The sequence below is a fragment of the Schistocerca cancellata genome, chromosome 11 (assembly GCF_023864275.1).
Source record: "Schistocerca cancellata isolate TAMUIC-IGC-003103 chromosome 11, iqSchCanc2.1, whole genome shotgun sequence".
NCBI classification, from domain to species: domain Eukaryota; kingdom Metazoa; phylum Arthropoda; class Insecta; order Orthoptera; family Acrididae; genus Schistocerca; species Schistocerca cancellata.
In genome coordinates, this window is record NC_064636.1 from 11,556,712 (window position 1) to 11,584,309 (window position 27,598).

General features: G+C 42.6%; 1 long non-coding RNA gene across 1 annotated transcript in view; it reads right to left on the minus strand.

The window, feature by feature from the left end:
• Nucleotides 1–18,787: 18,787 nt before the first annotated feature.
• LOC126108468 (uncharacterized) overlaps nucleotides 18,788–27,598 on the minus strand; it is a 47,376-nt gene continuing 38,565 nt past the window's right edge. The window contains exon 4 of the long non-coding RNA XR_007523529.1: nucleotides 18,788–18,981. This is a non-coding gene — a long non-coding RNA (uncharacterized LOC126108468). The remainder of the gene's footprint in view (nucleotides 18,982–27,598) is intronic.

Below are 27,598 nucleotides of genomic sequence, written 5' to 3' on the forward strand. Positions count from 1 at the left end.
AAGCAGTCATGGTTTATCAATGTATTTTAGGTGGTACAATAAATTCACAAAAACCGTGTCCCCAACTAAATACAGCTTACTACGTTAGCATGAGTAGGAATTGTAGCATTTTAATATTTACTTCTCCAAATTTATGAAGCAAAATGTATTTTGCATCACATTATTCCTCTGGTATACTACATTACAACCATTTTGTGCCATATGTTAAAAGCTGGTCAATGCTGTGTGCAAATGTACGACTTTCGGGAGGTACAAAGTTCAGTCTATACCTGACTGTAGTGGATGATGCACATTTCAGTCTTTACTTGACGTTGATATTTCCAACAATATGTTGACTACCAGCACCACATAATAAAATCTTTTGAGACTCATATCCATCAGTACTGCCAGAGAACAGATTTTTTTTTTTTTTTTTTTAAAAGAGAAGAAGTTGTGTGAAGTACCCTTCTGAAAAGGTAAGTGCTAAGAAGGAAAGTTCCTAATATAGTCTTACTTTACAGCATGTTGAATAATTTACACTTTCTGTTATCCACAAACCAGAATAACAGCTACTTCCCTATGAAGGCTAGATTTACTGTATGTAAAGTAGTTTTTACCTTCTATTATCCGTGAACAGGAATACATACCACCCATCCAGGCTATCGAACTTAAGCTTGTTAAACAGTATCTTCTTTTCTTAACTGCATTATTGTATCACTTACGTAGGTCTAAGAAAGGTCATCTAAAGTGGCAAACAGTAGGTGACGTTATAACAGTAAAAGAAGTAACAGCTCTTATCAAAGTTTCCAGTTTCACAGTCACATCAAAATTAAGTCTGCTGGTACTGCTGATTTGCAAGTAAGTTATAGTAGCAAACTGCTATAGAAGTTGGCCAGCAGATATTGGAAATAAATTATGCTGAAATGCTGCATAGATAGACACTAGAATTTATTTTTTCCTATTTTGATATGAGCCAGCTGAGCCTGCCTTTAGGTCGAGCCTCACAAGGCACAGCCTGCACCTCAAGTGGGGGTGGGCAGAGTTTACAGGTGACACTATGGGGCGAGGGAGATCACTCACCGTACAATTCCTGCAGCAGTTTGTATTAGAGCTGCCCTTTTTTAGACTGAAGTCAGCTATAGGTATCCCTGTTTAAGGGAAAACTCTTGCAAAGGGGCCACCTTCAAAAAAGGCCGGGTATCTAAGTAATGAAGAAATTAGCGTGTTCCGTCAAAATATAGGATGTAATAGAGGTGAAGTTAGTGAACTGCTTGATGACTTTGATTAAACAATTTGACAATTCAGAGGCTGAATGAGATTGTCACTCTGCAGCAGAGTGTGCGCTGATACGAAACTTCCTGACAGATTATAACTGTGTGCCAGACCGAGACTCGAACTCGGGACCTTTGCCTTTCGTGGGCAAGTGCTCTACCGACTGAGCTACCCGAGCACGACTCACGCCCCATCCTCACAGCTTTAATTCCGCCAGTACCTTGTCTCCTACCTTCCAAACTTTGCACAAGCTCTCCTGCGAACCTTGCAGAACTAGCACTCCTGAAAGAAAGGATATTGCGGAGACATGGCTTAGCCACAGCCTGGAGGACGTTCCCAGAATGAGATTTCCACTCTGCAGCGGAGTGTGCGCTGATACGAAACTTCCTGGCAGATTAAAACTGTGTGCCAGGCCAAGACGAGGTACTGGCAGAAGTAAAGCTGTGAGGACGGGGCGTGAGTCGTGCTCGGGTAGCTCAGATGGTAGAGCACTTGCCCACGAAAGGCAAAGGTCCCAAGTTCGAGTCACGGTCCGGCACACAATTTTAATCTGCCAGGAAGTTTCATATCAGCGCACACTCCGCTGCATAGTGAAAATCTCATTCTGGAAACATCCCCAAGGCTGTGGCTACGCCATGTCTCCGCAGTATCCTTTCTTTCAGGAGTGCTAGTTCTGCAAGGCTCGCAGGAGAGCTTCTGAAAAGTTTGGAAGGTAGGAGACGAGGTACTGGCAGAAGTAAAGCTGTGAGGACGGGGCGTGAGTCGTGCTCGGGTAGCTCAGATGGTAGAGCACTTGCCCACGAAACGCAAAGGTACCGAGTTCGAGTCTCAGTCCGGCACACAGTTTTAATCTGCCAGGAAGTTTCATATCAGCGCACACTCCGCTGCAGAGTGAAAATCTCATTCTGGAAACATCCCCAAGGCTGTGGCTACGCCATGTCTCCGCAGTATCCTTTCTTTCAGGAGTGCTAGTTCTGCAAGGCTCGCAGGAGAGCTTCTGTAAAGTTTGGAAGGTAGGAGACGAGGTACTGGCAGAAGTAAAGCTGTGAGGACAGGGCGTGAGTCGTGCTCGGGTAGCTCAGATGGTAGAGCAATTGCCCGCAAAAGGCAAAGGTACCGAGTTCGAGTCTCAGTCCGGCACACAGTTTTAATCTGCAAGGAAGTTTCAATTCAGAGGCTTTCTGTACCAGGGGATTCATTAGCTATTTTTCAAGGAGCACTTGGTAGCATGGGGGGAAAGGCCATGCACATGAAAAATTGTATTCCATTTGAATTTATTGACGTATCAAACACTGCAGTCAACAATTCATTGAATATTACACAGAAGTAGTTGAATATAGTAAAACTACACTTTTGGTTATAGTTCTCTATAGATCCTGTAGCTGTAGTTTAAGGATGTTTCTGCTTAAGCCAGAGAGAGTTCCAGTTTCACCTTCTAGAAAGTACCAAAAATTAATGAATGTGGCTACTTCAGCGTTCATTTTGTAAGTGGTTATGCGAGGAAAAGAATGTTGGAAGATCTCCTAAATTCACATTTGATACAGAATGTATTCTTTCCATCCACAGAGCAGGGCAACAGAAGGACAACTATAGACAATATTTTCATGAATTCTTCCTTGCTAGAGGGGAACTCGGTTCATAAAAGGGCTTCAGACCATAATCCACAAGTTTTAACACTAAAAGGAATTTTTATACTCTTTCATGGTTCATATAATTACAAGCTATTTACAAATGTTAATCCAATGGCAACAGAACATGTTTTATGCCTCATTAAAGAAGATGAAGGGTGGCAAGTTTATTGTGCAGGTAACACAGAAAATATATATAATGCTTTCTCCAACACATATCTCACACTCTTTGAAACTTGCTCTCCATTAGAACGTTTAGAACAGGGTACAGGCACTAACAAGCAACCTGGGTGGCTGACTGAGGAGACAAAGATATAATGGAGAACAACACTAGTGACGGTAAAAATCGAGATGCAGTAGTCCAATTCAAGAAGTACTGTAGGTGCATAAAGATGTCATCAGGAAGGCAAAAAGCATGTGGTACCAGTATGCAGGCACAATAACCAGTTCTCAGGATAAAATTAAAACCGAATGGTCAGTCATATTGGGAGTGTCTGGTAAACAGCTTAAGTAATTACACAGTAAAAGTATTTTTTGTTTACTTGTTTAACAATCTCTGAATAAAGCACGTGAATTAAATAAAAACTTAAGTTTCTACAGGTAACCACATAACTCTGTTAGAAAATGGCTTCCCAAGGCTGCTATCTGAAGTACATTTCAGTGGTACTGACACGGGGGAGACTGAGTGAATAATTAGATTGTTCAAGACTCTCATCGGATACGAGGTGTCGAAGATAAGTGACTCTAGATTGATACGAGATGACCTACACAAAATTTCTAGTTGGTGCAATGAACGGCAGCTGGCTCTTAATGTAGAAAAATGTAAGTTAATGTGGATGAGTGGGAAGAACAAACCAGTGATGTTTGGATACAGTGCTACTAGAGTCCTGCTAGACACTGTCAAGTGGTTTAAACGTGTTGGCAGAACATTTTGAAGCAATATGGAATGGAACAATCCTGTGCGGATTATGGTAGGTTAGGCTGAAGTTCAACTTTGTTTTATTGGCAGAATTTCTGGAAAGTGTAGTTCATCTGCAAAGGAGACCTCTAGAGTAAAGAGCATTTTTTATATATGTGTGGCATTTATACATGATGATGATGAGATATCATATATTGCTGATAATCTCAAGAATACAATTTACACTAGATTCCATACTCACAGCAATTGTTTTACTGATTTTGGTACGGATCGGAGAGAGAGAAAAAGCAGACGATCTGCGTCATGTCGGGTCTTGATTGTGTTCAGGACGAATAAAGCTCAATTACGCGAAGGTGGTTTGTACCTGACATTTAATCCGGATTGCCTTCACGCAATCTGAATCTCTGATGCAAATACCTAAGAGACCTAACTGAATATTAAAAAAGGAAATGAATGCACGAAAGTGGATTTTTGGTATTGTTTATCAAGTCTGGAGTTGAACACGTTAGTCACCTCCCAAAAACAATCATGATGCCACTATAGAGAGCTGACCTGTAACGTAGCTTACATACATCGGAAAGCCACTGAGGTTATTTAAAGAAAAGAATAGAAAGAAGAAGATTTCATTATGACATCAATATATTCTTAAAGAGGTACAAATATTCAAGAAACATGAAACTTACATCACGATGTTCAACAATGTCTTCTCTTGTCTGTCCAATAGTTCTTAAAATTAAATGTACTGGCACGTGCGTGAGTATTTCATTATGTCACACGTTTTTTGAAGTGTGTGTTCAATGATTTACATTTTTCAGTACTCAAAATAAAATATAACTCATGGGGATACTACAGAGCATTCTTAACATGTCGGCGACCAAACAGTAAAAGGTAATTGAGTCTCTAGAACTAAACATAACTATGTATACAAATTTTTATCATTCATACGTTTCACATCTTATTAGGATTGAGCGCTGTGGCAATGATTTAAATATCGGTGCCCAGCAGATCATAGTGTGTATTTGAAGTAGTTTATGCTGGACACACATCTTAGTGTAGATGCACGTTACAAAAATATAACATTTTACCAACTACAGCTCAATGGCAGTTGTTCTCTTTTATGACAAATATTCCATAAACAGAGCATCGGAAACCCAATAATATTACAGACCGCATATAGGATGCTAGTGCAACCTATTCTTGAATACTGCTCAAGTGTCTGGGATCCACAGGAGGTCAGAATGGAATAAAAACATTGAAGCAAGTCAGCCACAATCTGCTAGATTTGTCACCAGTAGGTTTGATCAGCATGCTTGGTAACTCAAGAGCCATTTCCCTGGAGACATTCATTTTTATTGAACACCACTGAGAAAGTTTACAGAACCAGCATTTTAGGCAGACTGCAGGACAATCCTGCTGCCACCAGCGTACATCTCGCATAGGGATCGTGAAGATAAGATATGAGAAATTAGGGCTCATAAGGAGTCATTTTATCCTTACTCTACCTGCAAGTGGAACAAGAAAGAAATGACTATTGTCATACACGGTACCCTCTGTCGCACACCGTACAGTTAAGAACTGACAGCAAAATGTCCTCCTCCACAGTAATGATGTGGAGTCTGATTAGGGTACAGTGAAGTAGGGTGTGCCTTGGGGGTCAGTGCTGTTTCTTTATACCATCTAATCGCTTTGCTGATGGCACTAGCTTGGTAGTGAAGGATGCTGAGTGCAACATAGTCAGTGTATGAGATAATTAATTGCAACACATATGAGTTCATGACTAGTACAAAATAAATTGATTCTAAATCACAATGGAAAATACAGGATGGAATGTAGCAATACTGTGAAAAGGAAAGTTGTTACTCACCATATAGTGGAAATGTTGAGACGCAGATAGGCAAGACAACCAAACTGTCACAAGTTTACATTTTATTTTACTTTTCTAAGTTACAGCTACATGTGTACATAAAATAATACATGTAACACAATCCCTGTGTTCAGACTGTGAAGCCATCCTCAATGAATTCATCGACAGAATAATAACACTTTTCCACCAGAAGAGTAACGAGCAATCTTTTGAGTGAACCAATCTCCATTTTAAATATATTACTGCCTTTTATTTTATTGAAAATTTTGAACCCCATATACTCTGGCATTTGGGCATAAAGTTTTAAACGATGTGTTGGAAGTTTGGAGTTGTCTCTGTGGTGAGTGCTGTAGTTGTGGTCAAAAAGGAAAGTGTCTAGTGTATGTTGATTTTTATATAGGAACACCACCATCTCATATATGTAAAGTGAGGGGATAGATAGCATTTTTAAATTTTTTAACAGTGGTCGACAGGATTCCCGTTTTTTTTTTTTTTTTTTTTTTTTTTTTTTTTTTTTTTTTTTTTTTTTTTTTTTTTTGCAACACACATGTTTCCAATTACTTTCTTTTGTAATACTAGGAGCCTAGTGACATTTGCTGAATGTCCCCAGAAGATTGTGCCACAACGAATAACTGACTCAAAGTAGCAGTGATAAACTATCTTTCTGGTAATCATGTTTGTGGCACCTGAAAATACACCTTGCAAATAGTAAGTTGTTCAGTTTATTTGCTAAGTAATCTATGTGTACCTTCCAATTTAAATTTTTGTCAAGATTTAGGCCTAAGAATTTCATGTGGTTTGCTTCTGTGATATCCTGATCATTGCAAGTTATCTTTATTTCTCTCCTTTTCTACTGATTTAGCTTCAAATTGCATCATTTTGGTTTTAGTTACATTTAGTTTTAGTCCATTTTGATAGCACCAAGAATCAAGTTATTCTAAAGTATTTTTGGCTTTTTCTGGAATATTTTCAGATACCTCATTTTCAATTAGAACTGATGTATCATCAGCAAATAAGACTGAATGAACATCAATAGCAAGTGGTAGGTCATTTATGTAAAAAAGAACCTTTTGGGACTCACAGTAAGACTCAGTTTTTATAGTTTCTAATACATAGTTAACTAAAACTGACTTTTTCATTACTCATAATGGGTAAAAGATTAGGGAGTCTGGAAAGTTCAAGTAGCTAGGTGTTCACATAGATAGTTATCTGTTAAAGAATGCTCATGTTCAGGACCTTGTTAAAAAGTGAACACTGCTGTATTTACCATTATAATCAGCATATTTATCTGCAAGTGATAGTCCAACACAAAAATTAGTCCAATTATCTGTTTTCAAGCAATGTTAGGTCCAGGATGGAATAATGACGATTGCTACTCAGCATTTAGTGGAGATGTTTAGTAGCAGCCAGGCACAACAAAAAGACTGCTAGATGTGTAAGCTTTGGGCCAAAAGGCCACCCCCCCCCACCCCCCCCCCACCCCCCCCCCCCCCCCCACTTGTTTATGACGTATGGTAATGTACTGTGTGGTAAGCCTTCCCATTTACAAAGGGTATTTTTGGCTCAGAAAGAGATGATTTGAGCAATATGTGGTATAGGTTTAGGAATCTCTTGTTTGGAATCCGAGAATTCTGACAATGACCTTTCAACATATAAAACATTAAATGTTGTTTGTTAATAATATGAGCATATCCCAAAGAATCAGCAGCCTTCACTCAGTTCATACTAGGCAGAAATTCAGTGAATGTGGATCTCACCTCCTTGACTCGTAAGCAGAAAGGAGTGCAGTATTCTGCTGCATCCATTTTGAATAAGCTGCCACAAGAATTTAAGAAAAAAATCTTAGCAGTAATCCTTACACTTTCATTTCCTTATGGCTCACTGCTCCTATTCTGTTGAGTTTCTGAGGGGGGGGGGGGGGGGGGGAGCTAATTCCTCTATTATATTGTCGAATATGCTAATATATACTCAGAGCTGTCATCTACATAAAATTCACGTACATTTTATTTTATTTACCATTACTTTTTTGAAAATTTAGAGATATTTGCTTCAGTTTTACTAATAATTATTTATTCAAACCATGACCACTTTTGGGATTTTAAAATTCAGCTGTATGAAATCATTGTCTTTGGTAACACACAAAATGCAGTCCACGCTAGTTAGGATTCCTGCCGTGTGGCGTTGTTGCGCCTTCTTGCTGGAGCCGGCAGTGTCATTCAGCAGCCTCTGCCAGTGCTACGAGCTGAACGTTTACGTACTTGTGACATCCAGCCGTTACCATTTTAAAAAAAAAGTCTACAATTATTTTGAGTGGAATTGCACAACAATCTCCAAATTCCGTGAATGTTGAAAGTGATGGTTTTCTCAACTTTAATATCTGTCATTCTGGCTGTTTACTTGGATGGAACATTGCTTCATCAGAGTAGAAAACACAATACAGTACCCAAACATTGTTGTGAATAAAATGCAGACACTACAGAAGTAATGTAGTCTTTCTCCTCTTATCAGGTTCTCAAAGCTCATGCACAATTTGAATGCCACACGGATGGTGTTTGAGGTGCTTTGTAGCTCTGAAAAAACACCCAAGAGAGATTCCAGTTTGCTGACACAGTTTTCATACTAAGTTTCTTTGTGAACATACCAGTGCTGCACAGACATTTTCCAATGAAGCATCACACAACACTGAAGGTCGGCTGGAACGATCACATCCATTCACACCAATTTTTCTGAAATGTTGCAACTATCCATCAAATCTGAGTTGTTAGGCACCCTTCTTTCAAGAAAAACTAGCCTAAAGTCTTCCTGACGTTTTAAGAAAAATTTCAATTTGAAGTAACTTTGAAGAATGAACATATGTCGAGCAGGAGAAAACTGCACATTTGTTGGCAGACAGCTAACTCTACTGACATCAAAAGAAGTAGTAGTAGTTTTATTCATCTGTAGATCTGTTTTTACAAGAATATATGACATGTCAATGTATCGAAAAGTTTAGCGCAATTTAAAATAAGGTAATTCATATACACATACATCTGCAGACTTCTAGTTAGAGACAATCATCAGATTTACTCCTGGTATACAATACTTTCCTTACAAATAACTTATTAGGTAATGTAATGCCACACACTATACACACATTGTTTCATCACACACACACTAAATATCTAAAAAGAAAGATGATGAGACTTACCAAACAAAAGCGCTATAGACACACAAACAAACACAAACATACACACAAAATTCAAGCTTTCGCAACCAACGGTTGCCTCGTCAGGAAAGACACTGTGAAGCGTTCTATGTGGGAATGACCAGCAATAAACTGTCCATTTGCATGAATGGACACAGGCAGACAGTGTTTGTTGGTAATGAGGATCACCCTGTGGCTAAACATGCCTCGGTGCACGGCCAGCACATCTTGGCACAGTGTTACACCGTCCGGGTTATCTGGATATTTCCCACTAACACCAACCTGTCAGAACTCCGGAGATGGGAACTTGCCCTTCAGCATATCCTCTCTTCTCGCTATCTGCCAGGCCTCAATCTCCGCTAATTTCTAATTTCAATTTGCCGCCGCTCATACCTCACCTGTCTTTCAACATCATCTTTGCCTCTGTACTTCCGCCTCGACTGACATCTCTGCCCAAACTCTTTGCCTTTACAAATGTCTGCTTGTGTCTGTGTATATGCGGATGGATATGTGTGTGTGTGTATACCTGTCCTTTTTTCCCCCTAAGGTAAGTCTTTCCGCTCCCGGGATTGGAATGACTCCTTACCCTCTCCCTTAAAACCCAAATCCTTTTGTCTTTCCCTCTCCTTCCCTCTTTCCTGACGAGGCAACCTTTGGTTGCGAAAGCTAGAATTTTGTGTGTATGTTTGTGTTTTTTTGTGTGTCTATCGACCTGCCAGCACTTTTGTTTGGTAAGTCTCATCATCTTTCTTATATATATATATGAATATAATAGAGGGAAGCATTCCACGTGGGAATCTTTCATATATATATATATATATATAAAACTCAGTCAGCATCCCTCTGTAATGTGAGATGTTGAGATCAGAAAGAGATATATATATATAAAACTCAGTCAGCATCCCTCTGTAATGTGAGATGTTGAGATCAGAAAGAGGAAGAGTTGTTAGTATTGTGTTATGCATGGGGATAAGTTTTTCTAGAAAAGGAAAAAAGAAGAAATCAAAACACAGTGTGAAGGTTTATGTGGAATGTTTTATAATCATTGTCAGTATTTATTTGTATAACATTTTTTTTATCAAACCCCTACTCTGTTTCATCTAAGTAATCTTTTAATGTATAAAATGTATTGCATAACAGGTACAAGGGTAATCCCAAAAGTAAGTTCTATTCTTTTATAAGTATATAGACCTCTTTATTTCTACAATGGTTTACAGCAGTTTACAGCTTTAACATTTACCTATTTTTCGACATAATGGCCATTTCTGTCAATGCAGTTTTGTAGACGCTCTGGCAGTTTTTGTATGCCAAAGTCATACCAGCTCGCCGGCCGCCATGCTGTTCAGGAAGTTATGAACCTCTTTTTTCACCTTGTCATTGGAGCTGAATGGCTTTCCAGCAAAATGTTCTTTTAACCTAGGGGACAGGTGATAGTCGCTGGGCGCCAAGTCAGGACTATAGGGTTGGTGGGTGATTATGTTCCACTGAAACTGTTGCAGGAGAGCAACGGTTTGCCGAGCGATGTGTGGGCGAGCGTCGTCTCGGAGAATGCGTACGCCCTCGGTCAACATTCCTGTTCTCCAGTTCTAAATTGCTCGTTAAGCATGGCAGTGAGCTGGTATGACATGGGCATACAAAAACTGCCACAGCATCTACAAAAAATGCCGTGACAGAAATGGTGATTATGTCAAAAAATAGCTAAATGTTCTAGCTGTAAACTGATGTAAACCATTGCAGAAATAAACAGGTCTATGTACTTATACAGAAATAGGAGACCTTACTTTTGGGATTACTCTCATACCTTTTTGCTGCCTTTTTAAATAAGTGTATTTTTGTAATTTCTTTAATGTCTTTTGGTAACTTATTGTACAGTTTTATTCCTTGGTAGAAAATGCTGTTTTGAGTTTTATGTTTATTTTTTCTTGGTAAATGTTGAGTGTAGCTCTTGTTCCATGGTCATGGACGGAACTATTTGTGCAGTAATTACCAATGTTATTTTTGATGTGTACAACTGACTGGTAAATGTATTCACACAGAGCAGTCAAAATCTCCAGTGTTTTGAACAGATCTTTACAATGAGGTTTACTACTATTTTTGGTTGTTATTCTTATGGTTCTTTTTCTATAGTTTGAAAATTGTGTTTGTATTTTGTACATTTGTTCCCCAAAAAAGAATGCCGTAGCTAAGAACTGAGTGTACATACGAATAGTATCTAACTAAAAGACATTGCGCGTTACACACTGATGATAGGATTGTAAGTAAATAACATGCTGATGACATTCTGTTTGAAAGTACCTTTGTGTGTTCACACCATTTCAACTGAGAATCAATATTCATTCCTGGGAAGTTTGCATTTATTATACAGTTTATAGAGGTGCTGTCTACCTTTAATTTAACACTGTTATTTTCCCCTCTTCAAACAAACTCACGGCATTAGTTTTCTTTATGTTAAATGTCACTTTATTGCTTATTGACCAATCGTAAACTTCCTTTAGAGTTTCACTTGCTTTCTCTCCAAGGAGTTCTCTCGTTTTCTCAGTGACTATAATATTGGTGTCATCAGCGAAGAGAATTTTTTCGCCACGAGTAATACTACTGGGAAAGTCATTGATGCATATCAGGAATAGTACTGGTCCTAATATGCTATCTTGCAGAACCCTAGATTAATGTATTTTGGTTCTGATAAGTGTTTTACCAAATGGTTAGATCTATTTGAAGTATGTTATCTCTACTGTTTGTACCCTATTTGTTAGGTATGATTGAAACCAGTCATTAGCTACCCCTTTTACTCCTGATGCTTCTAATTTATTTAATAGAACTTGTGGTCGACTGTATCAAATACCTTAGGAAGATCCAAAAATATGGCTATGACAAACTCATCTTTGTTAATAGCATCAAGTACAACTTTTGTGAATTCTACTATGGCAGACTACATATTTTTGCTACTGCAGAAACCAAACTGATTCGCTTAAAAGATTGTATTTATTCAGGTAATTCATTAATCTATCTTTCATAATTGCTTCTGTTTTTTTTGTGAATGGAGACAGCAGGGAAATGGGCCACTAATTTTCTGCGTGTTCTGCTTTATCTTTCCTAAGCAAAGGTACAACCCTTGCCTGTTTTAACTGCTCTGGAAATGTCATTGATGTAAAGGATTCATTTATTATATTTGTTAAGGGGTGGTGAACTGCTTGGATGCCACAAGCTGTACATCTATCCCCAAAGTTATCTGTTGCCAACACACACACACACACACACACACACACACACACACACACACACACACTCATAAACATACAAATGAAATGACGCAATTTCAGAGACTTCACTGGTCTCTGGCAGGTATGATTTTATGTATACAAATCGAAGTGGTGAGTGGAAATTTGGACCAAGGCTGGGAATTTTACTCAAGTCTGCTCCTTACTAGGGTGCATGAGATCAGTAAAGTCTCTGAAATTGTGTCACATCACTTTTATAAGTACCTGCATCTCAGGTTCAGGCTGGATCACCCATTTACATTCGATGCTGAGGAGCTTTTCCAGAACGTGGATAGCCTCGGCAATTCTATTTGTGTGTAAGGGGGAATTTGAAGTAGACTGAAGTAGCAGTGAGAATTTGGATTGAGGAGGGGGCGCATGCCAGGGTGACCTGTGCAGTTTTGTGGCCTGCTGTCCCAACGTGGCTTAGTGGCTAACATGCCTGGCTAGTAAGCAGGACTCCCGGGTTCGATTCCCGGGCTCGGTACAAATTTTCACTCGCTGCCTCTGTCTGTATACATAAATTTCACAAACATTCCTACTGATAAGAAGCTCAATTTCCCCACCACATTATGTTTTCGAACTTAGGGTTACGTACCTTCTGGCTCTCCCTGTTTGTGACCTGTTTCCTGTACTACACACGTCTATAAAAAGGCATGGTAACAACAGCCTGAGTGAGAAGACATTACACACTACCTCTCTTTATGTAACTTCTAGTGCAGTTCTTGCTATGTAGTCCAAATGTAACCGACATGTGATTTTCAGTAGCGTTTAGTAGTCTACACGTGTATATCTATGTTGGTAAGTTAGAGATGAACTGTTAAAAAAGGAGTTACTACGTCTCTCCGAGTTGTGTAACGCAGTATGTTAAACTGCCACCCGTAAACTGTGTGAATGTTTTCTAATTGGCACAACTTACTGACTTGACTTAGTTTTTCAGGCTAGGAAATGCCAAATTGCATCCAAACATCGTCACTATGATCCCATCATCTGCTGACAGTGTGTGTAGTGTTAAGAGTGTACTGTGTGCCATGACGGAGTGAGAAATAAATGAACGGTGTAGCACCAGCCTCTCACGCTATTAAAGAACGTCTTCACAAACAGTAAAGTACACAGTTCGTAAACTGTAAGAGGCGGCACTGTTTTACACAGAGTGGCCCCGTGTTTGGCAGTGTGGAGGCTGCCGTCTCCATCCAGCCGTCCCGATTTCTGTGGCTTCGCTAAGTCACCTCGGACGAGTCCCTGACAAGGGCGCAGCCCACTGCCTGTCCCACCCTTGTCGTACTAGGCGTGTACAAAAAAGTTTCACTTCAACAGTTTATAGCTACGGTGATCACAAATTCACACAAAAAATGAGACTGCATTTCTTTAAACCCTGCTAATTCCCTGCAGTAATATGGGTTGAGAGTGTGTGTGGGCTGGGCTGTATGTTACAGGTTAGTATTTATACAGGATGATTTTGCTGAATGGGAAGAGACTACAAGAAATAGTTGCTGAGAGAATAATGAGCAAAAAAGGTCCTACGGAGATACAGTCAGAATTGCACTTCAAGTGAGGTACACCCGCATGAAGGTGGACCATACACGAGAGTAGACCAGGCAACTGGCAATGTACTGTTTGTATCAGTGACCCACAAGCGTACTAAAGTGCGCATCATTTATGACGGCGGCCGTGTTTAGGTTCGTTCTGCGCATCTGACGTCACAAAACACAGTCAGCCAGTGAACAGAGTCGACGTTGCCAGAGCTCGACTGCAGTGCAAAGCACGGACGAGTGTCTTCTGTCTTGGAAATGTTCAGTCATAAATAAAGTAACTGAACAAAAGCAATGTCTTGATAGCAAACTTTCTTTTATAGAAAGTTTGGAAAAAGCATTCTTTATACCAATTGCTTCATATTCTATTAATTAATTAAACCAAACAAGCAATAAGCCTCCTAATTCAGGCGATAGCAAGGAAAGGTGTTTGTATCATTCTCACTAACCGCTTTTTCGCAATAAAGAACAGCGGTAATTGTTTATTTCCTATTGTACTTTGACGAAACGAGAGTAATTCATAATCGTACCAACAGTGTTTGTCAGTATTTTGCATGATATTTTAAAGTCCTCCTTGAGTTTTATTGAACGACGAGCTGCATTAGCTAACGGTTAAGGTATTTGGCTGCTAATAAAAAGGTTCTGAGTTCAAACGTTGATCGGCACTTAATATTTTCTTTATTTAAAAACAATATTGAAGTGTCTTACTTCAGGAATTTTATTTGTTTGAATGTAATTATTTGAAATTTCTAGTGGCAACTAAAATCGACCATACGAAAAATATACGCTATAGACTTTTACCTCTGCAAACTCTTCAAAATTTCGTGCAATGGTTTACTACATCTAATGCTGCAAAATAGCTGCATTGAACATCGAAACAAAATTAAGTCATTCATGGGGGGAAGGTATCAGTCAAAAATATGTGTAAAAATCAAACTTTTTGGCCAAATAGTTTTTGTGAAATCGAATGATAAAGTGTGTCAAAGCAGTTGGAACACCGTGTGCCAGCACAGGCGAGCAGTGCAGTGATGACAAAATGCGGGGAGCACATCTGTGTAGCAGCGAAAGGGTTAATGCGGCCGTGGTGGCTTTACTTCATAAACTGCGCGCTCCCCCCTAAACGTAAGTCTGCGAACTATACTATGGCGCTGCTTCTCTTGGCGCGTACAACTGGCAACGCAGCAATCTCCCGCGTCTGGGCGGGCATGCACAAACCGCCAAGATAAAAGAATTGAACTATAATACTGTCCGACTCGTGTGACCAGTCGTCGTCCCCCAAAACGCCTCACAAGCAAGAAGGCACATCTGCTTTTCCTACAGGAAATCCTGACCCCCCCCTCTCCCCTTCTGGAAGATATGCTTTTTGTAGTGTGAATGGTAATGTGGCTACTGCGTGATCTCGAGCCTGTGAATTTCTACCGGTGTGGCTACCTGAAAGAAGTTGTGTACGTGGAGCCCATTTTAGACATGCAGACACTGGAACAATGCACTTTTGCTGCCTGTGATGCCATTTGTTTGCAAGAGGGCACATTTGAGAATGTTTGTCACTCGCCACTGCACTGTGTTCACACAAGCTGAGAGGCCTATGGGGGCCACTGCAAACACCTCGTCTAATGGTAGTCTCCTAACAGCGTGTTGTGTGCTGCACTGTTACTGTACAGGCATGATTAATTAATAAATACCTTGTAGTGCAGACACCGTGCATTTCCAACCTCAAGTTGTCCTCAGCAGTGAGTGTTTGTCAGAGGCAAAGGTATCATCAGGAGTGCCCAAGGAAAGTGTGATGGGGCTGCTATTATTTTCTATATACATAAATGATTGATGACAGGGTGGGCAGCGACCTGTGGTCATTTGCTGATGATGCTGTGGGGTACGGTAAGGTGTAAAAGTTGAGTGACTGTAGGAAGATGTAAGGGGACTATGACAAAATTCTAGTTGGTGTGATGGATGGCAGATGGCTCTAAATGTAGAAAAATTTATGTTAATGTGGATGAGTATGGGGAACAAACCTGCAACACTCAGCTACAGCATTAATAGTGTCCCATTTGGGACAGTCAATTAATTTAAATATGTGGGTGTAATGCCGTAGCGTGATATGAAACGGAATGGCCGTGTGAGTATTGCAGTAGGGACCGTGAATGGTCAACTTCAGTTTATTGGGAGGATTTTGGGAAGTGCAGTTCATCAGTACATAAAGGATGCTAGTGCAACCTATTCTTCAGTACTGCTCGAGTGTTTGGGATCCATACCAGGTGGCATTAAAAACACTGAAGGAATTCGAAGGCAGGCTGCTAGATTTGTTACGGTAGGTTCAAACAACACGAGGCATCGGGAACTCAAATGGGAATCCCTGGTGGGAAGGCGACATTCTTTTCGTGCAAAGCTATTGAGAAAATTTAGAGAACTGACATCTGAAGCTGACAGCAGCACTATTCTACTGCAAACCAACATATTTTGCATAAGTGCCACAAGGACAAGATTCAAGAAATTAGAGCCATACGGAGGTATACAGACAGTCTTTTTTCCCTCGCTCTATTTGCGAGTGGAACAGGAGAGGAAATGACTAGTAGTACAGGATACATTCCGCTGTATGGTGGCTTGCAGAGCATGTACGTAGATGTACGTATGTTCATATGACGTTTTTTCTCCATATTCTCTCAGGGATCATTTCCTCCAGTTCGTCACCATTTAGCAAAACCACCCTGTACAGTGGCATGTCACTATCATTACAAATGTGCACATTGCAGGTATTCTATGAAGTCTCAAACATACATACATACATACATACATGACTTGTGTCTTCTATGAACCAGAAGGTATCAGTATTCTATGCTATTCAGTGTTAGCACATGGCACAGATATGCAATATGATCAAGTCAAGTACCCCACACCTATTCAATGCAGCAGTAGCAAAATGCTGTATTTTGAAAGAAATTTGTTAATATTTAATAACCTTCAAACTTTTTTCTTTTACTAATAAAGTTCTTACGAGTTGATGGGATTCACATTGTATGAAAACTCTTCAAACTGCTTTAGCTGTTGTTTAGCCCTTTATTGGGAACACTGCTGGTTTCATACTATTACAGATGGCAGCTGTCCAAGTGAGGCATTGCTGGTGGTCAGTAGGTTTGATGTGGACAGAGGCACTGGGTTGACTAGGGCCAGGTGATGCAGATGGGGCAGAAGTTGTTGACGTTCGGGAGGAATGCGGACAGGGCGTCCTCACCCTCGATCCAGATGGCAAAGATGTCATCAGTGAATCTGAATGAAGTGAGGGATTGAGGATTCGACCCCTTACCTCGCGGCTCGTACCCCTGTAATAGACCTAGATGCAAGACCTGTCCCATACATCCTCCCACCACCACCTACTCCAGTCCGTCACAAACATCACCTATCCCATTAAAGGCAGGGCTACCTGTGGAACCAGTCCTGTGATCTAGAATCTAAGCTGCAACCACTGTGCTGCATTCTACGTGGGCACGACAACCAACAAGCTGTCTGTCCGCACGAACGGCCACCGATAAACTGTGGCCGAGAAACGAGTGGACCACCCTGCTGCCAAACACGACATCCTTCGTTTCGATGACTGCTTCACCGTCTGTGCCGTACGGATCCTTCCCACCGACACCAGCCTTTCCGAATTTCGCAGGTGGTAACTTTCCCTGTAATACATCGTACATTCCCATAATACTCCTGGCCGCAACCTTCGTCAGTCATTGTCCTCTCCCATCCCCCCTTCCACCGTCACATCCAGTTCTTTTACTTCTCTCCCCTGTTCTCTGTCTAACCTGCAGCACTTCACTATCCACCACCCCACCATACTATCCCTCCCCCTCCCTGTATCAAGGTATAAGTGTATATGTGGATGTGTGTGTGTCTGGGTGCACTTTATCATGGGATAATTATATATTTTTATAATTATGTATTTTATGATTTTGGTTTGGGTTGGCTTTAAATACTGTGGGCTAGCATGAGACTTAATTAACTTACACCGCAATAACACTCTTACGGACATCGTCTGCCCTGAAGTACATATGTCATAATATTTTTTTAAACACAGCATACAACTCATCGCCTTCTAATAAATAGTTTGCATGTGCGCTGCTATTTAGAAAAGAAAATATGTGCATTTTTACGCAGACTGTAATTATTAATATGGGTCTCAGGGGTACTGGTTATTTATGTACCAAATTACATAAAGATTAACTGAGATATTCCGGAATGTAATGATTTTCAGTATTTCTTGTTCATTATTTGCAAGGCAAAACTGGAGAGAATCTTGTCTGCCGCTAGGCGGCCAAAATGGAACACATTGAACTCATTCAGAGCTGTGAATTTTGGTAACCGAAATTAATTTTAACTTCGAAATTAATGGAAGATCAAAATTGAGAAGTCTCTCGCATTTTCATTTAATAACACGAATCTTCAGCGTAATGGCCGACTAAATCCTGCTAGGGCAGATGAGCTCCCTGCACTACGAAGTTCTGTAAAAACTTTGTTAATTATAATTAATGGTTGTGATCATGAGAGGTGACAACAAAGTCAATAATACACACTTCTAACAACAATTTCTATTATATTTTTTCAAAAATACAGATACAACTTACGTCAATTATCAGACAGCACTAGAATGGTGGCCTACTGCCAGGCGAAACAAAACTGAGAGCTAGTTCAATCAAAGCATTTTCTCTGATCTTCATGTCTTATGTTACACAGAGATTATACCAGGAAAACTCTTTTGTTAATTACATCAATTAATATTTGTGTTTTGATAACAACTTACATTATTATTTGTTATACATCGCATACATGTACACAGTCTTGAAAATTTATAGTTCACACGTCTCATAACAAAAACTTCCTTTCCCTTTCTCCAAATGTCCATTAATGTGACGTACCATCACACCTGCCCTAGCCTCTTCCTTACTCCCTCCCCCATCGCCATTCCCATCGTACACTGGTGCTGCTGCTGCTGGCAGTGTGGTTTCTGTTGCTTGAGACTGTCACAAAGCTTTCGGCCAGTAAGGCCTTTGTCAAAAAACACACAAACACAAACACACAAACACAAACACACAAACACACAAACACACAAACACACAAACACAAACACACAAACACAAACACACAAACACAAACACACACACACGTGTGTGTGTGTGTGTGTGTGTGTGTGTGTGTTTTTTGACAAAGGCCTTACTGGCCGAAAGCTTTGTGACAGTTTTCTTTTTTTGTTGTTCCTCTCTGCGACTCAGCATCTCTGCTATATGGTGAGTAACAACTTTCCTTTTTGTAATACTGTTACATTCCATCGTGGATTTTTCATTGTTTGAGTAAGTTCTCGTAAGCCTGTGAAAAATAAGAAAATTGCTAGTGAATTCATTTAACCACAGGTGTAATAAATTGACTAACAGTAAGCAAAGTGGCAAGTGTTGGTTCATACAGACAATGTAAGGAATACACAGTGTTGAATCTGTACAGCCATGCTTGTATTAAATTGACTGACAATAAACAAAGTGATCAGTGAAAATTTATATAAGCATGTGAGCAATAGATGTTGCAAACTGTTTACCAGACACTCAGATAGGTAAGTATAAATGATTTATTGTAAGTTTTCTTATGTCTAAAGGGAAATACATCGGGAATTGTTTTCATTCTTGACACAAACAGCATACCAGCAGTTTACATCCAACAGGAAGACATAGTTTGGTGCAAAATGAATATTAGGAGTTTCAAATATGTATGTCAATGATAAAAATAAGTGTATGTAAATCATATATTGCAAGTTTTGTACGCAATGTGTACTGTTTGTGTATAGCTATAAAGAAAAGAATAGAGGAATGTGACATCAGAAACCGTGTTTATGTTGAAGACAATGTCACATGGCTAGAGTCCTGCTCTTGCCACACACAATCCATAAAGAGCGTGTATCTCCCTGGAAGTACTTTTTTCCTTTCTCTACAGGGTGTATGTAATTATCATATGTGCCTGAAACCAATTTCAAATTGGTATAATGTCTGAATAGACAAATTGGTGAGTAAATAGTATCAGCCTAGTCTGAATTCCTGTATGGTTTCCATTGTGTTACATTTCTGAGCCCATAAAGTTTCTTTGATTTGACGTAAATGATCCAGTAGCAGTAGGGTGGGGGGTATTCAAAAATTTTGAAAGGCCCTATGTAAATATAAAAAAAATTTTTAATCTCACTATTTACTGTCCTTGCTAGAACTAAAACTCCAATTTTAAACCGTGTGGCTTTTACTTTCCTGTCAAGTCCCTGCTTTCTCCTGTAACATTGTTTCATAGTTTCTCTTTTATGTTGTAGCCTTCAAAAAATTCTTTACATATTTTTGATGTAAATTGCCTTCCAGTATGAGAAAAATATCTTTTTGTATGCCTACAACATGAAATCAGCCCTTTGTGATTTAGTAACTATTTTCTTGCTGGCTGCATTCTTCAAAGGATATAGTTTTATACATTTTGAAAACCAGTCTATCATGGCAAATACGAGATCTGTTCAAAAATTCCAGAACATTTGTAATTTTGCAGCTATGGTTTGTTGGAGCAAAATGCGATTGGCATCCCTGAACATGCCTGTGTTTAAAACCTAAGTGTTGGAAGTTTTGTCGCTGTATACCTGGTTAGTTTCTTTTTTCGTGCTTTATTGAGTAGAACATTGTCTCTCTCTTTGTGAATTTTGAGATGGCAGAGTTAGAAGAGCATTGTGCCTGCATTAAATTTTGAAACTTGAGCAAACCTTTACAGAAACACAACAAATAATGCAGGAAGCCTACAATGATTAGCGCTTAAGCCATACTCGGTGTTACAAATGGTTCACACGGTTTAAAAATGGCCGGATGGAAGTTAGAGATGACCCACATTAAGGAGGCCTTCAACACCTAGTGACAGCATTCGTGTCAGGAACCTCGGCGAAACTGTACGTGCCAATCAATGAGTGACAGAGAGAGTGTAGAAGAATGTAACATTTCAGTTTATTTTATCTATTTTTTATTTTTATTTATTTATTTGCCTGTAGACAACTGTTGGGTTGTCTAGGCATCGTCAGATGGTTATACAAATGATTATACATAAGGTCAGTAGTTACATAGTTATACAGATTGTGGTACAAATGATTACACAAAAGTTAACATATGGTATATGATTATACAAAAGGTCAGTATGGTTGTATGACAAATTACAGTTCCTTTGATCACAATCACATTTATAATAATAGAGAATTATTTTTTCCATTATGTAGGAATTCACTTATGCTATAGAATGCTCTCTCTTTCAACCATGTCCCTACCACCATTTTAAATCTATTCTCATGCAATTCCCTCGTTCCATGTGATGTACTGTTGTAAAATGTTTTGCCAGCATGTAAAAAATTATTTTGGATTTTACTCAAACGTGTCCAAGGAATGTCTAATAAGTTCCTATTTCTGGTTTCATATGAGTGCACATCTGACCTGCTTTCATACATGTGGGCTTTCTATTTGGCATGCATAAGTGCTTTAAGTATGTATAGACTGTGAACTGTAAGAATTTTGTGCTCAATGAAGTACTGTCTGCAGGAAGTTAAATTGCTCACACCAAAAATATATCTAATGGCTTTCTTCTGCCAGAGGAAAACATCTTTTGCCCCAGCAGAGTTTCCCCAAAGAAGTATTCCGTAATGCAGATGAGTATGAAAATAGGCATGGTATGCCATAAGTATGCACTCCTTACTGACACAATGCTTCAGTTTGCTGAGGAGATATAGAAATCTTGCCAACCTACTGCACAGCTTTTCTGTGTGAGTATTCCAGCACCATTTGGTATCAAGATAAATGCCTAGCAATTTTACTGAATGTCCGATTTCATTAGGTCCATCATTAATATCTCTAAGGGAAGAAAGGATGTGTTCAGTTTTATTTTTATTTAATGACAGCCTATTTCCATGGAACCAGTGAGCTGCCTTTTCCATCATGAATTTGTTCATGGGGGGGGCGGGAGAGGGGGGGCCGCGGGAGAGGGGGGGGCGGCGGGAGAGGGGGGGGCGGCGGGAGAGGGGGGGGCGGCGGGAGAGGGGGGGGCGGCGGGAGAGGGGCGGGCGGCGGGAGAGGGGGGGGCGGCGGGAGAGGGGGGGGCGGCGGGAGAGGGGGGCGGCGGGAGAGGGGGGGCGGCGGGAGAGGGGGGGCGGCGGGAGAGGGGGGGGGGGCGGGAGAGGGGGGGCGGGAGAGGGGGGGGGTCGGGAGAGGGGGGGGGGGTCGGGAGAGGGGGGGGGTCGGGAGAGGGGGGGGGGCGGGAGAGGGGGGGGTCGGGAGAGGGGGGGGGGGGTCGGGAGAGGGGGGGGGGTCGGGAGAGGGGGGGGGGTCGGGAGAGGGGGGGGGGTCGGGAGAGGGGGGGGGGGTCGGGAGAGGGGGGGGGGTCGGGAGAGGGGGGGGTCGGGAGAGGGGGGGGTCGGGAGAGGGGGGGGTCGGGAGAGGGGGGGGTCGGGAGAGGGGGGGGTCGGGAGAGGGGGGGGTCGGGAGAGGGGGTGGCGGGAGAGGGGGGGGTCGGGAGAGGGGGTGGCGGGAGAGGGGGTGGCGGGAGAGGGGGTGGCGGGAGAGGGGGTGGCGGGAGAGGGGGTGGCGGGAGAGGGGGTGGCGGGAGAGGGGGTGGCGGGAGAGGGGGTGGCGGGAGAGGGGGTGGCGGGAGAGGGGGTGGCGGGAGAGGGGGTGGCGGGAGAGGGGGTGGCGGGAGAGGGGGTGGCGGGAGAGGGGGTGGCGGGAGAGGGGGTGAGAGAGAGGGGGGGAGAGAGAGGGGGGGAGAGAGTGGGGGGGAGAGAGTGGGGGGGAGAGAGTGGGGGGGAGAGAGTGGGGGGGAGAGAGTGGGGGGGAGAGAGTGGGGGGGAGAGAGTGGGGGGGAGAGAGTGGGGGGGAGAGAGTGGGGGGGAGAGAGTGGGGGGGAGAGAGTGGGGACCGAGCGAGCGACAGCTTTCCCCGACCCGTTACGACGAGGGACAGACGGTGTACAACACACTGAGGCTCCGAAGGGCAGAGTGTCGGAGCAAAAGACGCAATCGAAAAGCCCGCCTTTAGATGTACTGCGTGGCCCGAAACAGGGCAAAGAGCTCTGCTGTACATACAGGGCAGTGTTTCAGACACTGACACTGAGAAACGTCTGTGCCAATGATGAAGGCACACCCGACACCAGTCAGAGCCACCAGTGTACACAAAGGTACTATCGACAAGTTACTCGCAAAGGCCGTGAAACTGGAGGCGAAAGAGCAAGGCCGGAGTAGTACCTTTAGGAAGCGAACGAACACGAGCCGCCCCACGAAGCCGAGGTGGTGAAGGGTTTACACCCACCGGGAAAGTTGCGGGTAGCGTGTAGTTAAGCTGCCGGAGCAAGAGTCACAAGTGAACTCCAGGCAGTAACGGAAGAGGGACGTGCCCCATACTGGCGATCAAAGGAGTCACCAAAGAAGGCAGCAAAGGACAGGTCGCTACGAATGGCAGACAAACGGCACGCGTATCTACCGAGGAGGAAGTCATGGCAGTAGTTTGGCAGCTTCTGCGTACAGACACTCACCTGGGCTAGTGTAAAAGATGCCAGTGGCCAAACGGACGCCACAATGGCGGATTGTATCGAGATGACGTAAGATGAACAGACGTGCAGATGCACAAATGAGACATTCTTAGTCTCGTTCCGAACTGACAAGGAAGCTGTACAAATGGAGGAGGGCAGTTCGATCCGCTCCTCGGGAAGTACCATGTAGGGCACTGAGGACCCAGCTACAGCAGGTGGACAGGTAAGACGTGCGAGGTTTCCTATCTAGCACGAGCCCCGGGAATTTCGTAGTTCCGACGAACGGAAGAGCGACAGGTGCGAGACGTAAAGATGGAGGAAGAAACCAATTGCGCTGCCAGAAATTTATACGAACGGGTTTGTCGGCGGAAAAGTGAAAGACATTATCGACGCTCCACGAGTCGAGACAATCGAGATGTCGCACGAGACGCTGCTCGAGAAGAAAAGTCCGTGGAGAACTGCGACCGACACCCAGTGGGAGGCAGCTCGCAACAGGGGTAATGGGAAAGAGGCTCGGGTCAGACCCCTGAGGCATAACATTTTCCCGGATAAAGGTGTCCGACAAGGCAAAACCCACACGTACCTCGAAAACTGTCTTAAAAATTGCTGAAGCAAATGAGGCGTGCGAGCACAGAAGCCCGATTTGTAGAGTGAGCAGAGGATACCAGTGCTCCGGCAGGTGTCTTACACCTTCTCCAAACCGGTGTCTCGGATTGGCACAGAATACCATTCACGGCACGGGTGGACAAAGTGACGAGACGGTCAACTGCAGAACGACGCACTCAAAATCCACACTGTGAGAGGTCAGTAAATTGCGAGACTCGAGCCACAGGACCGGCCGGGCACGAGCCGTACGTTCCGCCACCTCGCAAATACAGCTGGTGGGAGAAACGGGGCAGCAGCTAGGAGGGCAGCGTCTGTCCTCACCGGGCTCTGGTACGGGTACGATAGTGCCTTCACACCGGGGCCTGGGAAACGTGCCGTCTGCCCAGATGCAGTTGTACGTACTGAGCAGAAAGTACTTGCCGCAAGAGAAAGCTGCTCCCACATCCGAATGTTCACAGTGTCTGGTGCTCGGGCGGAGGATCGGGACGAAGTGGGAGAATTATCTCGCTCTCTCACAGTAAGGCGGCATTTCGAGACTCTCGATTCTGAGGAGAGAAGGGTATCAGTCGAGCCGCCGCCTCTGCTCGTTTCCGATGGAGAAAGACAGGGTGACGAGAGGGAAGAGCTCAAAATTTCCGCAAAATGGCGGCCCGAGGTGTCCGAGATAGCAATAGGGTCCACGATGACATCGTCTGCTACTGTCACGTCAGAAACTGGGACATGGATCTCGGTCCCAGAGAGGTCGGCTTACACAACAGGAGCGGGGGGTTGGAGGGGGGGAAATGTTAAAAGAACTAGTGAATAAAACACTGCCATCTTTTCTGCTATCCTGAAGAACGCGACGATACTGTGCGTGCAATTGTATATAATGAATGCAGTTTGCCATCGTAGGATGACAGTTAACCTGTCAAGTGGGTAGTTTGCGCGTGCACACGCGCCTCTTCCACAGTGGGTAATACACGCCAGCGCACCCGTTTGCGGTGGTGCTGGGCACTGTTCTCACGTTTTCCTTCGCATTTTCACTGTCGAATTTCAACTGATATTGGGTGGAAATGAATAAAATATATTGCAGAAGTTAACAAAACTGTATTTTCACAATATTACATATCATTTTCAGTGTGAAACATTTTAAAACAAGGTGCTGCACACAAGGAAACTTCGCATTCTGCGCATCAGTATGAAGTCTCTCTGCGAAGGCCTTTTCTTGTACACATCACACACCTCCTTGTTGGTCTTTTCTTCATTGTGGGTGGCAGAAGGTCTGGAAAATGCCTGGCTGTAAGGTGTGTCGCTTTTGGCGTTCGAGGTGGGTGTCCTACTGATGTCCCTCGATGTGGTGAAGAAACGGTATAGTGTTCACCGAGACTAGTCGCGAAGCTCATTCTACTTTGTTCGCCACTGTGCTTCTTGTACAGAATGTATGCATTGTAGCATGCAATGTCCGACAAGTGGTGGAAAAGCTTCTGATAGTATTTTTTCAGCCTGCTTCTGGCCACCTGGTAGCTTTGTAACTGAGAATTGCACCTATCCACGCCCCCCATATTCTTGTTGTAGTCAACGACAGCTTGTGGCTTTTGAACGATTCCCTTCTTCGAGTTTACATTTACAAATGTATAGTTGTGGAACGTGCTGACCATAACAATGTCTCTTGTCTTTCCATTTCATTACCATCTGCTTGCCTTTGTACCCTGTTACATACTCCCCTTTCTTCAGTTTTTCCTTTTTTACAAACTCAGGGAACCCCTTCCTGTCTCACTGCATTGTGCCGACAACATCGGTGTTATCGCTGGTTAGTTTGTCCACCAGATTTGTACTGGTGTCCCAGTTGTCGAGATAAATACAGTGGCCTTTCCCGAGTAGATCGTGTGCAAGCTCCAAAACAATTCGAGAGGTTATTTTTTCGTCTGGATAGTGGCTACCACAATTAGTGTCCTTTCCATTGTAAAGAATAAAGTCCCATACATACCTGGAACTGCTTTTACAGAGTTCGTACAATTTGATGCCAAATCTGCTACACTTTGATGGAATATATTGCTTCCATCCGAGCCGTCCTTTCCAGAGCATCAACGATTCGTCAACGGTTAAGTTCCTTTCTGGCATGTAAACTGATCTGAATTTACGTCGCAGATGCTCCATAGTGGGGTGAATTTTGAATACTTTTCTGCTGATACTGCCTAGTGGATCATATGAGGTATTGTCAGCAAAGTGGAGGAATTTCAATAGAATATGAAACCACTTTTAACTCGTCACTTTCCTGAAGAAAGGTGTGTCAACTGATTACCTCTTTGAAAAGTACATTTTGTGGTCTGGTTTGTGAAGAGTTCCTTGAAGTACAAGCATTCCCATAAATGTTTTTACCTCATCGCGTGTAGTATTCTGCCAACTGTGAACCCTGGAGATGCTGCTATATTGGGATGAGAAGCTATGAACTGTTCTGCATACAAGCTCGTCTGTTAGCTATCATTGTGCACAAAGCATCATCCACAAAACACATAAAAGAACTCATCACATCGTTTTGTTTTAGAGGCACAACTGTACCACTATTACCACCGAACAAATATTGAATACGAACTGAACTAGCACGCACAAATTCACTACGTACCGTCTGCTGCAATAGTGTCTCATCGTCAGATGTTTCTGAATTGAAGTCACTTTCACTAGCCTCAACATCTGTGTCTTGAAAACTTTCAGAACTGCCACTGAACTTATCACTTTCTAAAAGCAGCTTCTCAATCCCCGAATCTGATAAACGACTTCTTTCCACCATTGCAAAAGATCATTCGCTAACGCTGCGGTAAACACAGGCGAAAAAGGCACGCTTTTGTGGCTGCTTCACAGGACGCATTTTCTCAATGAGCACTCGGGTGGCCAATGTTATAACTAGCCTAGAACACACTGCGTTGCATGACAAGAGATGCCATCTAGTGGACGAAGCTCAACTAATACCACAGTGTCAACGGCAGGCCAATAACTCGTCATGCCCACTAGCTACTAGCCACAGAACGCAGTGGACCGATATATCTGTCGAACCCACTGTGCAATAGCAGAGTACGGACGGATATATCCGTCATGTCCACTTAAAAGGTTAAAATTGGGGAGAGCACGTCTCTGCGCACAAATTGCAATGCGACATGCCTCAGTCCACCGAGGTACTGGGACACAGAGCAGTAAAGAAAAAGTGTCAGGAACGGAACATTCTGCAGCGGTAAGGATAACGTTTGCACAATATTCTACCTGGTCATCACAACTGGAGAAATGTGGTTTGTCGAACATCGCCAGCGAGGAATAAAGTCTCCAGTTGGCCTCAGGGAGCTGCTATTTGGGTGTGCACGTAGGTGGGGTAGGAGTCAGCAAACCGGTAGCACACGAGAAACGGTTGTTCGAGTATGTGTCAGAGCGAATGGACCACTCGTGATGACGGGCAAGCTGGGCCGTGCAGGAGGAGAGGTCCAAATGGGAATAGGTGTGCGTGGAGGCTGAAAGGAGTGTGGGTGCCCCTAGCATTTCTTTTCACTCTAATCTTGCTACAGCTTTACACACCGCACTTTCCTTTCTGCGACAGAATCTATTACCTCAAAGTTCGTCAAACGCTTTGCTACACGAAAAATCAAAATATCGTCGTCTAATACTGCGTAACCTGTTAATACAAATAGTACCCGAGACTCGTGTGGTTTCTCGATCTGATTACATCTCTTTTGTCACTGTCTGCTACGTGAAACAAAATAGGCCTATCTAACACTGCAGAAATTGTAACACACACCAAACAAACTAGACTGTTGTGGCACAAATGGTCATTTTTATAACACGG